At 41.1% G+C, this 14156-nt stretch overlaps 1 pseudogene; it reads left to right on the plus strand.

The window, feature by feature from the left end:
• Positions 1-358: 358 nt before the first annotated feature.
• LOC120583627 (uncharacterized) lies at positions 359-477 on the plus strand (annotated as a pseudogene).
• The last annotated feature ends 13679 nt before the right edge of the window (positions 478-14156 follow it).

The raw sequence follows: 14156 nt of genomic DNA on the forward strand, positions 1-14156 counted from the left end.
TATTTGTATGCCTACAACTTGATAACTTAGATGAAAAGAATCAGTTTTTTTGAAAGACACAAACTACAAGAATCACACAAGGAGAAATAATCTAACTAGGCTGATATCTATTAGAGAAATTGAATCAATAATTAATAACATTACAAATAAAGGAAGTACCAGTTCCCAATGGTTTCACTGGTGAGTTCTCTCAAACATTTAAGGAAGAAATAATACCAATTCTCTACATTCTCTTTCAGAAAATCAAACAAAGGTAGCATTTCCTAACTTATACAGCAAGGCCAGTATTTGTTACCCTAATTTCAAAACCAGATAAACACATTACAAAAAAAAAAGAGAGAGAGAAAAGTATACACCTGTCTATGGCCATATCATCCTGAACAAGCCAGATCCTGTCTGATCTCGGAAGCTAAGCAGGGTCGGGCCTGGTTTGTACTTGGATGGGAGACCACGTAGGAAGACCAAGTGCTGTAGGTATAAAAAATAAAATTAGGGATTGTAAGCTGACAAGATCCTTGCAATCTGTGAGGTCAACCAAGGGTTGCCTCGCCTAAAAAAAAAAGTTTACACCAATATCTTTCATGAACACAGATGGAAAAAATTTTAATAAAATATTAACAAACGGAATCCAACAATGTATGAAAAGAATTATATACCATAACCAAGTGGTATTTATTCCAGGTATGCAAGGCTGGTTCGATATTTGAAAATCAATTAATGTAATCCATCACATCAACAAACTAAAGAAGAAACATCATATAAACATAATAATGGATGCAAAAAAAATTCAAAAAATTCAAAACCCAGTCATGATAAAAACTCTCAGCAAACTAGAACTAGAGGGGGAACTTCTGCAACTTGATAAAGAACATCTACAAAAATTCTATAGCTAATATCATATTTAATGATGAGAAACTGGATGCTTTCTCAAGATCAGGCAAGGATGTACCCTCTTATTTCCTTACTCGACTTTGTACTGGATGGAAGTCCTAGCTGATGCACTAAGAGAAGAAAAGGGAAAGTGTAAAAATTGGAAAGAGAAAAATGAAACTCCCTTTGTTCACAGATGATATTTTCTACATAGACATTTCCAAAGAATAGACCAACACCCCCCTCCCTCCCCGGACCTAATATATAAAAATTCAACTGCTTTGCCATATACCAGAAATGAGCAATTAGAATTTGAAATTTAAAATATAATACCATTTACACTAGCACCAAAAAGATAAATACTTAGGTATAAATATAACAAAATGTATACAGGATCGACATGCAGAAAGCTATAAAACTTGAATGAAAGAAATCAAAGATATAAATAAATGGAGACTCACACCTGTTAGAATAGCTGTCATCAACATTATTCATCATTAGGAAGTTCTAATAAAACACACCTATCAGAATGATTAAAATAAAAATAGTGACAATACCAAATGTTAGTAAAAATACAGAAAAAAGGAATCATCATACATTGCTAGTGGGAATGTAAAATGGTAAAATCACTCTGGAGAGCAGACTGACAGTTTCTTTAAAAAACTAAGCATACAGTGACCATATGACCCAGCAATTGCAGTCTTGGGCATTTATCCGAGAGAAAAGAGAACTTATATTAACACAAAAATCTGTACACAAATGGTCAGACCATCATTGTTCATAGTAGCCAAAAATTAGAAACAATCTAGAAATCCTTCCTCAGGTGAATGGTTAAATAAACTGGTACCTCCATATTGTGAAATATTACTCATCAATAAAAGGGAACAAACTATTGATAAAAACAACTACTTGGATGAATCTCCAGGAAATTACAGTGAGTGAAAAAAGCTAAAACTACACGGTTACAATACTTTATAATTCTATTTATATAGCATTTTTGAAATGACAAACTTATAGAGGTAGAAACAGGTTAGTGGTTGACAGAAACTAAGGAGAGGCATGGAGGCAGGAGAAAGGTGGGTATGGTTATAAAAGGGCAACATGAGGTAATCCTGTGTTGATGGAACTGTTCTGTGCCTTAACAGTGTTGGTGGATACATCAGTCTACACATGTGACAAAACTGCATATAATTAAATACTTAACCACACATACATACAGACACACATATGAACACAAGTTAAACTGGGAAAATTTGAATAAAACTGATAATTATAACAGTGCTAATATCTTGGTTATGATGTGCTATAGTTTAGCAAGCTGTCACCCTTGGGAGAAACTTGGTAGAGGGTACATGAAATCTTTTTATAATTCTTACAACAATATGTGAATCTACAATTATCTCAAAATAAGCTTAATTTTAAAAGAACTATAATGAAAATGGTATACTCATATAAGTGGAACATTATTCAGCAATAAAAAGGAATGAAAGAGATCAACTTCTAGAATGGCAGGGTCAGCAATGTGGTGAGCCCTCTCCCCAGGGAAATAACAATCTCACTACTGAAAACTATTTTAAAAACAACCATTTCAAATCTCTGGAAATTGTTCTAGTGTTATACAGAAAATGGAGAAACATCTATTCAAAATAAGATTTGACAGTGAGAGTCTGTGGTGTTTGAGCCATGACACATTCCCTTATCAACATCCAAGCTCCTATACCTGTCACCTGCAGCCAAGAAGATAAGCGGCCCTCTCCATCTAACTCCCAGTCTGGCACTATGGTTTCATCTTTGGAGGGGCAGGCCACTAGCATCTCTCATCCCTCCAAGCTTCATATTGCAGAAGCTCTATTTTGGGAAGACACTGCCAAGAAGACCAGTTTCTCTTTCCCAGCCCACCTTCCACTAATAAGGCAAAGGCTTTACTCCAAGGATGACAGGCTGAGGAAGCTGGGTCTCAAATATCCCTATCCCAGCTAGCTTGCAGGGTAAAGGGGCAAGTTAAGAAGGGACTACTGTCCCAGCAGTGAGCCCTGCTCATATGAGCAGTGGTGTCAGTCTGGAAGAATCAGGCCAGCCTCCTCCCAACTCCTGTAAATTACATAGAGGTTCTGCCCAGGGGAGAGACAGACCATTAGAACAGAGATCTCTGCAGCTCTTTCCAAAGGAACTGACATATTTGGAATAGAGTATAGGAAGTTTGTGCCTGAGGGTGTTGAAAACAAAGGAGGCCAATAGCCCCAGACTACTCTAAGCAACAAGCAAAATGGCATGCCATCCAGATGTTTAACAGAGGCACAGGGAAAGAAACAACTAAGAAGACTATATCTGGGATCTGAGCAGCCCCAAAGATTGGCAATAGCCTGCTCCTACAACTGTTTGGCAGTTACTTACTCTAAATGTAAACATGGAGTTACCATATGAGACAGCAATTCCACTCCTAGATATATACCCAAGAGAAATGAAAATATATGTCCACACAAAGAATCGTACATGAATATTCATAGAAACATTCATATTAGCCAAAAGGTGAAAATAACTCCAATGTCAATCAACTGATGAAAAGATGGATAAAATGTTGTATATCCATACAATGGAATAGTCTTTGTCCATTAAAAAAAGGATGAAGTACTGATACATGCTACAAAATGTATGAGCCTTGAAGACATTGCGCTAAGTGAAAGAAGTCAGTCACAATAAAAACATACTTTTTATTCCAATTATATTTGTAGAGACATAAAATAGATTATGATTCTTTAAGGCTGGGGGCAGGGGTAGGGGTTAGCAATAAGGTACAGTGTTCCTTTTTGGGTTAACAAAAATGTTCTAAAATCAATTGTGTCGATGACTGTGATACAGGACAGGGTAAATTCTCCCAAATGGGGACTCAAGTCCTGCATGGAGAGAGGGAGTGAGAATCCTTGACTGCGTGCAGAAAAGAATTCAAGTTCATGCTAGAGTTAGAGACAAAAAAAAGTTTATTAAAAAAGGAGCAATGCTCTATAGACAGAGCATGGTCTCCTCTCAGAGACAGGATATGAGTGAGACAGACTCCGAGTGTTTGAGGATTTCAGTTTATATGTGATTCGTAGTTTCTATGAATTTTAAACAAAGTTTAATACTTTGTTTCCCTATTTTCCTTTGATGGTATGGGTATGGAGCATGAAAAGCATGGGTATGCAGCATGAAAGGTGTGCTGGCGATCTCAGCCTTTGTTTTATAGGTTCCCCATGATCTGTCTGTAGGGAATGAATGATTGGGTTTATTTTGTGAAAGATAGGACTTAAAGATTCTGTTTTCCTTTCACAGTGTGAGTAAATAGTTTGTTAGTAATCCCAGCAGGAAATTTTCTCTGTTCTGTAGGTTCCCCATGGTCTGGAAGCAGTATGTTGTAGGCTGGTAGGCTGTGAATACAACCTAGTTTAACATTTAGTCAATTTATGTAGTTCTCATGCCTCTTCCCTATATCAATTGCATGACTCTGCATATACTAAAAACTAGTGAATTGTACACTTATATAGGCAAATTGTATGGTATACAAATTATATATCAATAAAACTGTTACTAAGAAGGAATAAAGTTTCTGATATACTCAACAGTATGTGGAATATTAGAAACATTATATAACCAAAAGAAGTAGAACCTAAAAGAGTATATACTATGTTATTCTACTCATATGAGATTTAAGAACAGGCAAATTAATGTATGATAACAGAAAGCATATTCATATTTGCCTATGGGGGCTACGGATTAACAGAAAGTGGAAATGAGAGAACATTCAACTGTGATGAAAGTGTTTTATATCTTGATTTAGAGTGGTAGAAATACAGTGTATATGTTCATGAAAATTCATTGAGTTGTATATTTAAGATATGGCATTTCACTATATGTAAATTCTATTTCAATTAAGAGAGACTATAGGAGACAGGAGAAAGGAAGAGAGAGAGGGAGCAAAAGGGAGAGGGGAGGGAGCAGATATAAGAGCTATTTATAAGGTAGACTCTATAGACTTTGCATCTTGTAGGATATGAAGGATCAGAAAGAGGAAAAGAGCTAAAACGACAAAAGGTAGCAGAGTGGTATTCTTAAGAATCCTGACTTTAAAGCCAGATAAATGGGTAGGAGACTCCTCCAAGACCTAGCTGTGGGACTCTGTGTCAATCACCTCATCTCTCAGAGCCTTAGTTTATTCGTCTGTAAAAATAATAATGATCCCTCTGTCACAAGCTTTCTTTGAGGATTAATAAAGTAACACATGTGAAGCACCTGGAGGGCTTTATTATTATGGCTCCAGATTTCTCACTCTGGCTCTAGATAGGTCACACTCTGTCTCTGATGTGGAATAGGGGTCTTGAGTACAGGAAGGAATTGTAAAAGGGATACCCAAAGAAAAGAGCCAGAAGCTAGGATGAGCAGTTTTTCAGCATGCTGAGGAGTGGACTTGGAACCCAGGCCAAAAGTTGTTAGGTCTACTTCTAGGTGCCCTCTTTACACCAATTCTCAAGCTGAGAGGTGGGATACTGGTGGTGTCTTCACTCTGCCAGCTCATACTGAGAGAGATATAAACCCTCCAAACCTGTCTTCTTAACATTCCCTGGGCAGTCAGGCTTGGCCTTCGACTCATTTTCTGGCCCTGTAGGTAGAGTGGTGCTCTTTCTGAGAACAACGGAACATTTCCCTGAGGTCTGTGGGGGAGCCTACATCTTTTGCATAAGATCAAGTGTCTGCTTCCACTTCTGTCCATACCCTAATGTTCAAAGGTGTGAAGAGCTCAGAGGGTGTAAAGTGGGCCAACTAGGCTGTGGGCCAACTAGGCTGTGGGCCACATTTGACCTGCCAAAGGTACCTGACAAAGGGCAGAACAAGCTGAGTCGTGGCTCCTGGGCTAACTTCGAGGCATCCTGGAAAAGGATCATGCTCTTAGTCTTTGAGATGGGTGCTTGGGGATCTTAGGAGGCTTCAGACTAGCGATTTTGAGGCTGAGCAAGATCTGAGACAAATCATTCCATTCCCAGTGGACAACCTTTTTCTTCATTCACTTCCCATATCTCTAAAAGAGGTAGGGAGTCTGGATGCAGGCCCAAGTGGATGGCAGCACCACCCAGTCATGGCCTGAACCTCACCAGTCTCAGGACTTGGCCCAGTTGTGTCTTGCTGCTATCCCAAGAGAGAGTTATGTTCCTGGCAACACTGCAGAGAGGGCTGAGGGTGGCTGTAAGGAGCTGGAGAAAGTGGGTAATAATTTGGAGGTCTGACAGCCCTTTTTCCAGAAGTCACCTCAGGTGAAGAAAAGTAACCTCAGTTACCATGGGGGGGCAGCAGAGGCCAATTTATAGTACCCTTAGTTGAGACTCAGAACTTCTGGATTAGAATCTGCATCCGTGCAGGAGTCATAGGCCAGCTCTTCTTAATCCCAGGCAGCATCTCCTTCTTGCAGGCCAGTAAGATCTGACCCAGTGTAGGTGGTGGGAGCAGTCTAAAGGTCAAACAGAGATTAAGAAAGCTTCTGGGACAGTAGGGCAGCATTAGGGACCCCAAAATGCCACAATAGAGAAGTCTAAAACATGGCAAGGAAGAAGACAATTATTTGCATGTAATTTAGTTCAGTCCTTAATATGTCTATGCATAGAAATCTCTCTCTCCCTAAGTGACTTTCACATAGAAACAGTCTTCCCCCACTTTTGATATTCTAGATTGAGTTCTCCTAGCATAGAACTCCTGCTCAGAACAACTGTGTCAGCTTCTCTCCCAAATAGCTCTGGTAATGGCTTTTTTTCATGTCCACCATGCTGGCCTCTCTGGCCTGGGAGAAACATCTTCTTACTTTTATGGTCCATAAATTTAGGGTATCCAGATTTCGTAAGAATTCAATTCAAGGACTGTGGGAAGGATTTCATTCTCTCCCTGGGTACACCAAAAGGCCCTCTTTGTCTTGGATCTTGGCCTCGAGGATTGAAGAGGAAGAGTGTGAGTCTGGTAACCAGTGCTAGCTTGATTAATTACTAAACTAAGAAGACATTGGACATACACATCCTGCAAATGAGCTAAAAGCCAGAAGCACTCCTAAAAGACAGATTCTTATTAGGAGAGTTTGGAAGTGAGCTCAGACTTCAGGACAGAAAGAGAAAGCCTATTAGCTGACAGAGCAGAGCCCAAGGTGGCATTCGCTCAAAAGGCAACATTTCTAATGGAATAACCAAGCTCAGAGATGAGTTTAGACCAAGCCATGAAGGTGCTGAGCTTCCCTAAGGGTTACCCTGGGGAAGCCTCATGTGCTTTTCCTCTGAAGCTCCCAGACCATGTGTCAGGTTCAGACCGACTCCACAAGCTCTGCTGGCTTCTTTCCTAAATGCCTAGAGATTCAGCCTCCTTTCCTTTCCTCTCTAAAGCTGTCATTGGCACTCATCCCTTTGAGTGGGGCACAGCTTTCCTTTGGGCTAGCTAAAGAGGGAGGTAAAGTCATCCTGGAACTCCCTTAAAGATGAATCTGAAGACAACCCTCAGGTAAAAAGCTCTGCCAACCACCACCAAGGCAAAACAGAATGATGGTAACAAAAACAACACATTGAACACACTAGGTTTGGTGTATTGTTACAGTGAAATGAATGTGAAATAACAAGGCTCCATCTTCCAAAGGCCTCAGATTGAGGAGACTGAAATCGAAGAGTTTGAGCTCTATCTCCTGACTGCCTTCTGAGGTGGCCACTAGAAGCTCTGAGAGGCATTCCCCCTGCATTCGGCATCCTGATCACCCACCCCTACCCTGCCACGTTCTCCCCATCCCTGCTCGCACAGGTTTCTCCTAACGCATACCTGGAAAACACAGGCATGTAGGCCCCCTTTCTCTGCATGGGCAATCTGTATCCTGAGGACATCCTCCCTGGGGTTGAAGATGAGCTTCTAGCCCCTAAGCCCTTGCGAACACAGAAATTATACCCTCTGGAAATTTCCTCCCAGCAGAAAACCACACTTAATCTGCTGCTGAATATGTCTGAAGCAACAGAACAGAATAGAAAGAAACCATGAGAGAAGAAACAGGGAATGTATACCTTGTCCTACAAAGGACAGTTCAGGGAGAACTCCTGTATTGAGAGCCATGTCTTAGGCACTTTACAACCATCATGATATTTTATCTACCCAACCACCTTACAAAGTAGCTATTTTTCCTATTTTACTGATAGGGAAACTGATAGGTTCTGATCACTTGCGCTTGAAAGTGCTGGCTGGGATGCAAACCCAGGCCTGCCTGACTCCAAATCTGTGCTGTTTCCAGTGCCAATGTGCTGCTTCCTGAAGATGGTGGGAATGATGGACTAAAGAGCCCATGAGGCCAGCTGTAAAAGAAAACTTCTAGGCACCATGTCCCAAACTTCAAGAAGGAGGCCACAGACTCTCTGAGGACAGGACAGCTACGAAGCCGAAGTGCAGCACATGCCAGGGTGTGGGTCCTCCACCCAGAAGCAAAACAGAAGCAGGTTGTGGGAAGGATGGAGGGAGAAGCCCGAGTCCTTCCTTGGGTTAAAGTCCCAGGTCATGCATGAACCAGCATCCGTGCTGACTCAGATTCTAGTGCTCAGCCCATTTCTGCTGCTTTAAGACCTCCACTTGCTTTCCTTTGATATCCAGCTCCACTGGTGGCAGAGGATGAGGCAGACGGTGAGTTGATATTGAGCTATGGAGGATGGAGGCTCTTTCTTGCCCCCTGAGCCCACTTTTGCCACCTTCACTAGGCAGCTCCCTATGGCACAGTGAGGCAGCCCCCTAGAGGATCTAAAGAGCAGTGCTGGAGAGACCCCATCTGCCCACTGCCAGATGGAAAATCTACCCATCTCTATAGGTAGTTTGGTCTCTTCTTGAGATACCCTTAGCATCTGAATGCCAAGAGTAGCCCACATATAGTATAACAAATGACACCTCAATTTTTGGACTGTGAAATGTGCAGACTTGCACTTAGCCACAAATAATCACCTTCATTAAAAGAAAAACTTTTCGGATACACCTGGGGCAGTGTACTTCCTTCTTCGCTATATGAAGCATGAAGAAATAGCTTTAAATTGAAGCAGGAAAGATAAAAATTGGAAGCAAGATTGCCAGTAAATGATGGAACTGAGAGAGTTTTGGAAGTCGAAGAGTTCCTACCCCATGGCAATCTTCAATGCAGGAAAAAAATGGCCCAAATATGAACTAGAAGAGAACTTATTTGGGAAGAGAAAGATGAATGAGGTGATCTCAATGGGGCTAGGATCCTAGAACAGTTTCTTCCGTGTCTTTTCCATTTTCCATTCCAGAGGGTGTCTGAATCCTCTTTGCTCAAGCCACTATCTCTGTGCATCAAACTCTAGAATTGCAAGACCTTAGATACAAAAACTTTATAAAACATCTACTTCTCTTGTGGCTATTTAACTATAAGTAGTCATTTAACTTCTGCTTTGATACCTTCTTGAGATACCTTCACTGTGAGGATTTTACTGCCGCTGGAGGCAACTTTGATAGACCCTCTGCTTCTACATGTTGTGGTTCATATTTGTTATGACAACAGTAATGGTATCAACTCTGTTAGCGTAACGCCACACCCCTATAATGCCATGGAGATGGTTTCATTAAGTTTCTATTCATTTATTCATTCATTCACTCATTCAACAAATGCTGAGCATCTATATGTTAGGCACTATACTTGCTTCTAAAGAAACAGAGAAAAACAGAAACCGACATGGCTTCTGCTCTGATGGACTTTGGAGTATAGTGGTTGAGACAGAAATAAACCAAAGAATCGTACAAATAAAGGTGAAATGCAACTGAGATAATTGCTATGAAGAAAGGAAGACAGTTCTATGAGAGATATAACAAAGGAACCTGACCTAGCCTGGAGGCTGGTCTAGAAAACCTTCCCTGAAGAGGCGATGCTGGAACTGAGATTTGAGTATTAATTAGGATTAAGCAAGCAAAGTGTATGGAGGTGGGGGAGTGGAGAGAATGTCCCAGGAAGAAGAAAATGCATGTGCAAAGGCCCTATGGCCAGAAAAGAATGGTAGATTTGGAACTAGAAGAAGGCCAGTGTGGTGGAACATAGAACATGAGGAAGAAAGTGATGTGAACTGGAGATGTAAGTTTGAACAAGACCTTACTGGACACTGCAGGCCACCTTAATGATTCCTCTTTCTTTTATGGGCCATAGGAAATTATTGGAGGTTTTTATATAAGACAATAACACTATCATATTTAACTTTTGAAAACCTTACTCCGGATATTGTGTAGAAAATCAGTTGGAGAGAAACCAGTGTGGATATGCAGAGACTAGTCTATTCTAATAGATAAAATGAGACATGGTGGTAACGTGGACAAGAGTGGTGGCTGGCACTGTCATTGGAAAAAATGTGGATGGACTAAGAAACTTCTAAGGGATAAAATAGAACTTAGTGATGACTGGATATGCGGGAGAGGGGTTGCCAAGAATAACTCCTAGGTTTCTGAATTGCATAACTGGATAGTTGGGGGTGCCATTCACTGAAAAGGGGGAAACTGGTAGAGAATCAGATCTCAGGGAGACCATAGATTTGGTCTCGGGTGTATTGAATTTGAGTTGTGTTTCAATCATCTCAATAGAGATATAAACATGACATATACATACCATGGCCATGCATGAGATTTCCTAGTGAGAGAGCCTAGAGTGAGAAAATAAGGCAGCTTTGGAGAACTCCCACATTTAAAAGCCATTTAGAGAAAAAATGAGTCCCAAAGGAAACCAATAAGTTCTCAGAGAGGTAGGAGAAAAACAAAAACAAGAAGCTAACAGAGGAAAGTGTCTCAATAAAGAGGAAGGGGTAAATAATGTCAAAGGCCACTGGGCAGTCAAGTAAGATAAAGAATGAAAGCATATTTTGGATTTAATGGCATGAAGGTCATTGGTGACCAGAGCGAAAACACTTTCAGGGTAGTGATGAGGCAGAAGCATGACTGGCATGGGCTGAGGAGTGAATAGAGACAACTCTTTTGAGAAATTTATTTGGAAGGGGAGAAGAATTAATGATAATTAGAGGGGGTGTGGAGTTGAGGGGGGCAGTATTTTAAGATGGAAGAGACTGTTTTACCTGCTACTGAGAAGGGTTCAGTTGAGAGAAAAGGGATAGTTGATAGTGTGAGAAAGTGAGAAGGGATAGGCTACAAAACATCAGTGGAAGGAATGGTGCTCTGAAGAGAAAGGATACCTTTCCCTCTGTTACAAGAGGAAAGTCCTAGAGAAGGACGAGGTAATGTAGGAAGTTGAGGCCTTGCCTGATGCTTCAGTCTCACCCATGAATAAATGATGAGGTCATCTGCTATTCAAGAGAGTCAGAGGATGGACACAGGGGCTGGAGGTTTGTGTAAAGAGTGGAGAAGATTTGAAATAGTCATCCTGGAGAGTGAAAGGTACTAAAACAGTTTAGTACCTAGTAGGATTATGAAGGAGTGTTGAGGACTCAAATGAGATTATTTATAGTCAAGCAGATCCAGTTTGTGACAATGTAGTTAGTCAGCTGAGGTGAAGTGGAAGAGATGAGGGTGTTTAGGAGCCAGGAGGTCTAACTGATGTCTGAATCATCAACATGGACACTAAAGTCCCCTAGAATAATGGCAGGATATTCAGTGGAGATGGGAAAGTCAGTGAATATAGAAACCAAAGTCCTCATTGAGAAAGAAGGTAAAGGGGTTTAATATATGGTGATGGAAGAAGATTTGACTTTGGGTGGTGAATACATGATGCATTATCAAATTGTACACTTTAAACCTATATAATTTTATTAACCAATGTCACCCCGATAAATTTTATAAAAATAAATAAAAATTTACAGCCAAAAAAAAAAAGAAAAAAGAGAGCGAAAGAGGGTATATTCATTTATTTAGAAGTGCTATAACAAATTACCACAAACTGAGCGGCTTACAACTACAGATACATATTCTCTAACAGTTCTGGAGGCCAGAAGTCCTAAATCAAGGTGTTGGAAGAGTTGGTTCATTCTAGGGGCTCTGAGGGAGATCTATTCCCTGCGTCTTCACTGGTTTCTGGTGGTTGCCAACAATCCTTGGCATTGCTTGGCTTGGTTTGTAGACCCATTGCTCCAATCTCTGCTTCATGTGGCCATTTTCCCTCTGTGTGTTTCTCTGTGTCCAAATTCTCTCTTCTTGTAAGAATTATCAGAAGAGCTGAAGTTTTTGCAAGAGGGAGGAAAAAAATGGTTTGAAAGTAGTAATAAAGATCAAGAAAGACACCTACTCCACTTCCTGATCCTGTGGTCCTGGAAAAGATAACAGCAGCATCACATAAGAAGGCAGCAGGGGAAATAGAGTCCTCTGCATAGAACTAGGTTTCTGTGAGGTAAAAGAGGCTGAGAATGCCGATTCGGGAGCAGGTGGTCTAAAGGATTCTGATGGAAGGCTCGGGGAGGTGGAGAAAAACTGGAGGGATGATTAGGTCAAGAACAAAGCAGAGCAGTGTGAGAATCAATGTGAGGATGGAGATGAGACTTACAATTTGGGAGTGGACTGGTGACTTTGGGAGGTGTGGGGCAGAGTGGATTTAGTCTTAGGATCTTTGAGAAGTTATCAGTATCTGAGCCTGGTAGCCAGAAAACTGCTCTCTCAGCCTGGGTTGATGGCAACTGCAGAAGCTGCAGAATGCAAACTACATGTAATGGTGGCCCCAGAGGGGTCACCTCTGTACCTTTGTGACCTAGAGTGGAACGGAGTCTAGAGTGAAGTCACTGTGTCAGTTACCTAGTGATGAGACTGGATTCCTCATACTAGAAATTGGAAATGAGAGGGGAAAGACCACGAATAGCTAAAATGTGCACATTTAATTCTCTTGGTTTTGACCAAGAAGGTATTGAAACATCTAAGAAGAGTCCCCTGGGCTGTAGGTCTTAAAATGGAGCCCTCTAGTTCTATGCCCCATCTGTGCCAACGCACCCACCACAGCCAAAAATGATCAAGCAAGCTGCAAATGCTCTTTGGTGTTCAAATCTAGGTAATTGCCCGGAATTACTAATGTCTTCTAAGAGGAAGTAAACCGAGCTGAACTCTCATGTTCAAATTCTGCCTTAGGCACTTGCTAACTATGTGACCTTAGACAAGTGACTTAACCTGTCTGTCCCTCACTTTCTTCATCTGGAAAATGGAGACAATAACAATTCCTACCTCACAGAACTGTTGTCATGAAAGATTAAGTGAATGTTATATGTGAATGTTTAGAATAATATCTGGTACATACTAAGAACTATATAAATGTTTTATTGTTATTAACTTGCTCTTCCATCATCCCATTTAATCACTTGATTCTACCCTGCTTGCTGAAATCTCCCGGGCTCTGAACCCTAACTCGAATAACTGCTTCTGATCCTTCCCCTATGGAGGCTCTTCCCTGGGTCTGTTTACCTCCAGATGCAATAAGCCCAGGTCCTTCGACTGTTCCTCATGTGATATGGCTGCTGGTGTACCAGCCCAGTGACTCACGTTTGGACACTTTGCACTTTGTCATTGTATCCTTGTTTAAATGGGTTGTCCAGAATGGAGCACAGTGCTCTGTGACACGCGTAGAGAAGGGCAGAACCATCTTTTCTCTTGTTCTGGTTCTATACTTCTGTTAATGCAGCCTAAAACCTAATTACCTCTTTTGGCAGCATCATCACTCTGTTGGCTCGTATTGACTTTACAATCAAATCAAGGTCTTTTTCACATGTGCTGTTGTTAAACCAGGCAGATCTCTTTTAATCCATGATAGAGGAACAAACCAGCTATAGTTGCTGGGAGAAAGTCAAGTCCAGCAGTCAAAGCTGTGTCTGGGGAGTTTAATAAGAAAGCCAAGGTGGTCTAGGCAAGCCATTGGTGGTTGGGGTTCATGGCAGATGCTACCAGTTGCCTGCCCAATAAAGATTTCCCAACTTTGTTCAGAACAATAATGTGCCCAGCTAAAAACACTGGATTTCCCAGCTTTCTTTGCAGCTAGGAGTGTCTATATGACAGTTCTAATCATAGAGATGTAGGCGAGTGATACTGGGGAGAGCATTCCATTCGGAATAAAAAGGCAAAGCCTCTCTATAAGGTTCTTTATCCTTAACCTTCTTGCTCTGTAGCCATTTCCACTTCTTCCTGTCTATAATACAGACATAAGGCCTGGAGCTGCAGCAGCTGTCTTGTGACCATGAGACAAAAAGTAAATAGATGAAAGCCTGCCCTAAGGATGGCAGAGATGAAAGACCAGCGTCTCAATGGCATTATTGAACTGCCTTATCAGCTCTGGACCATAGATCCAA

Source organism: Pteropus medius, unplaced genomic scaffold (assembly GCF_902729225.1).
Source record: "Pteropus medius unplaced genomic scaffold, Ma_sr-lr_union100, whole genome shotgun sequence".
NCBI classification, from domain to species: Eukaryota; Metazoa; Chordata; class Mammalia; order Chiroptera; family Pteropodidae; genus Pteropus; species Pteropus medius.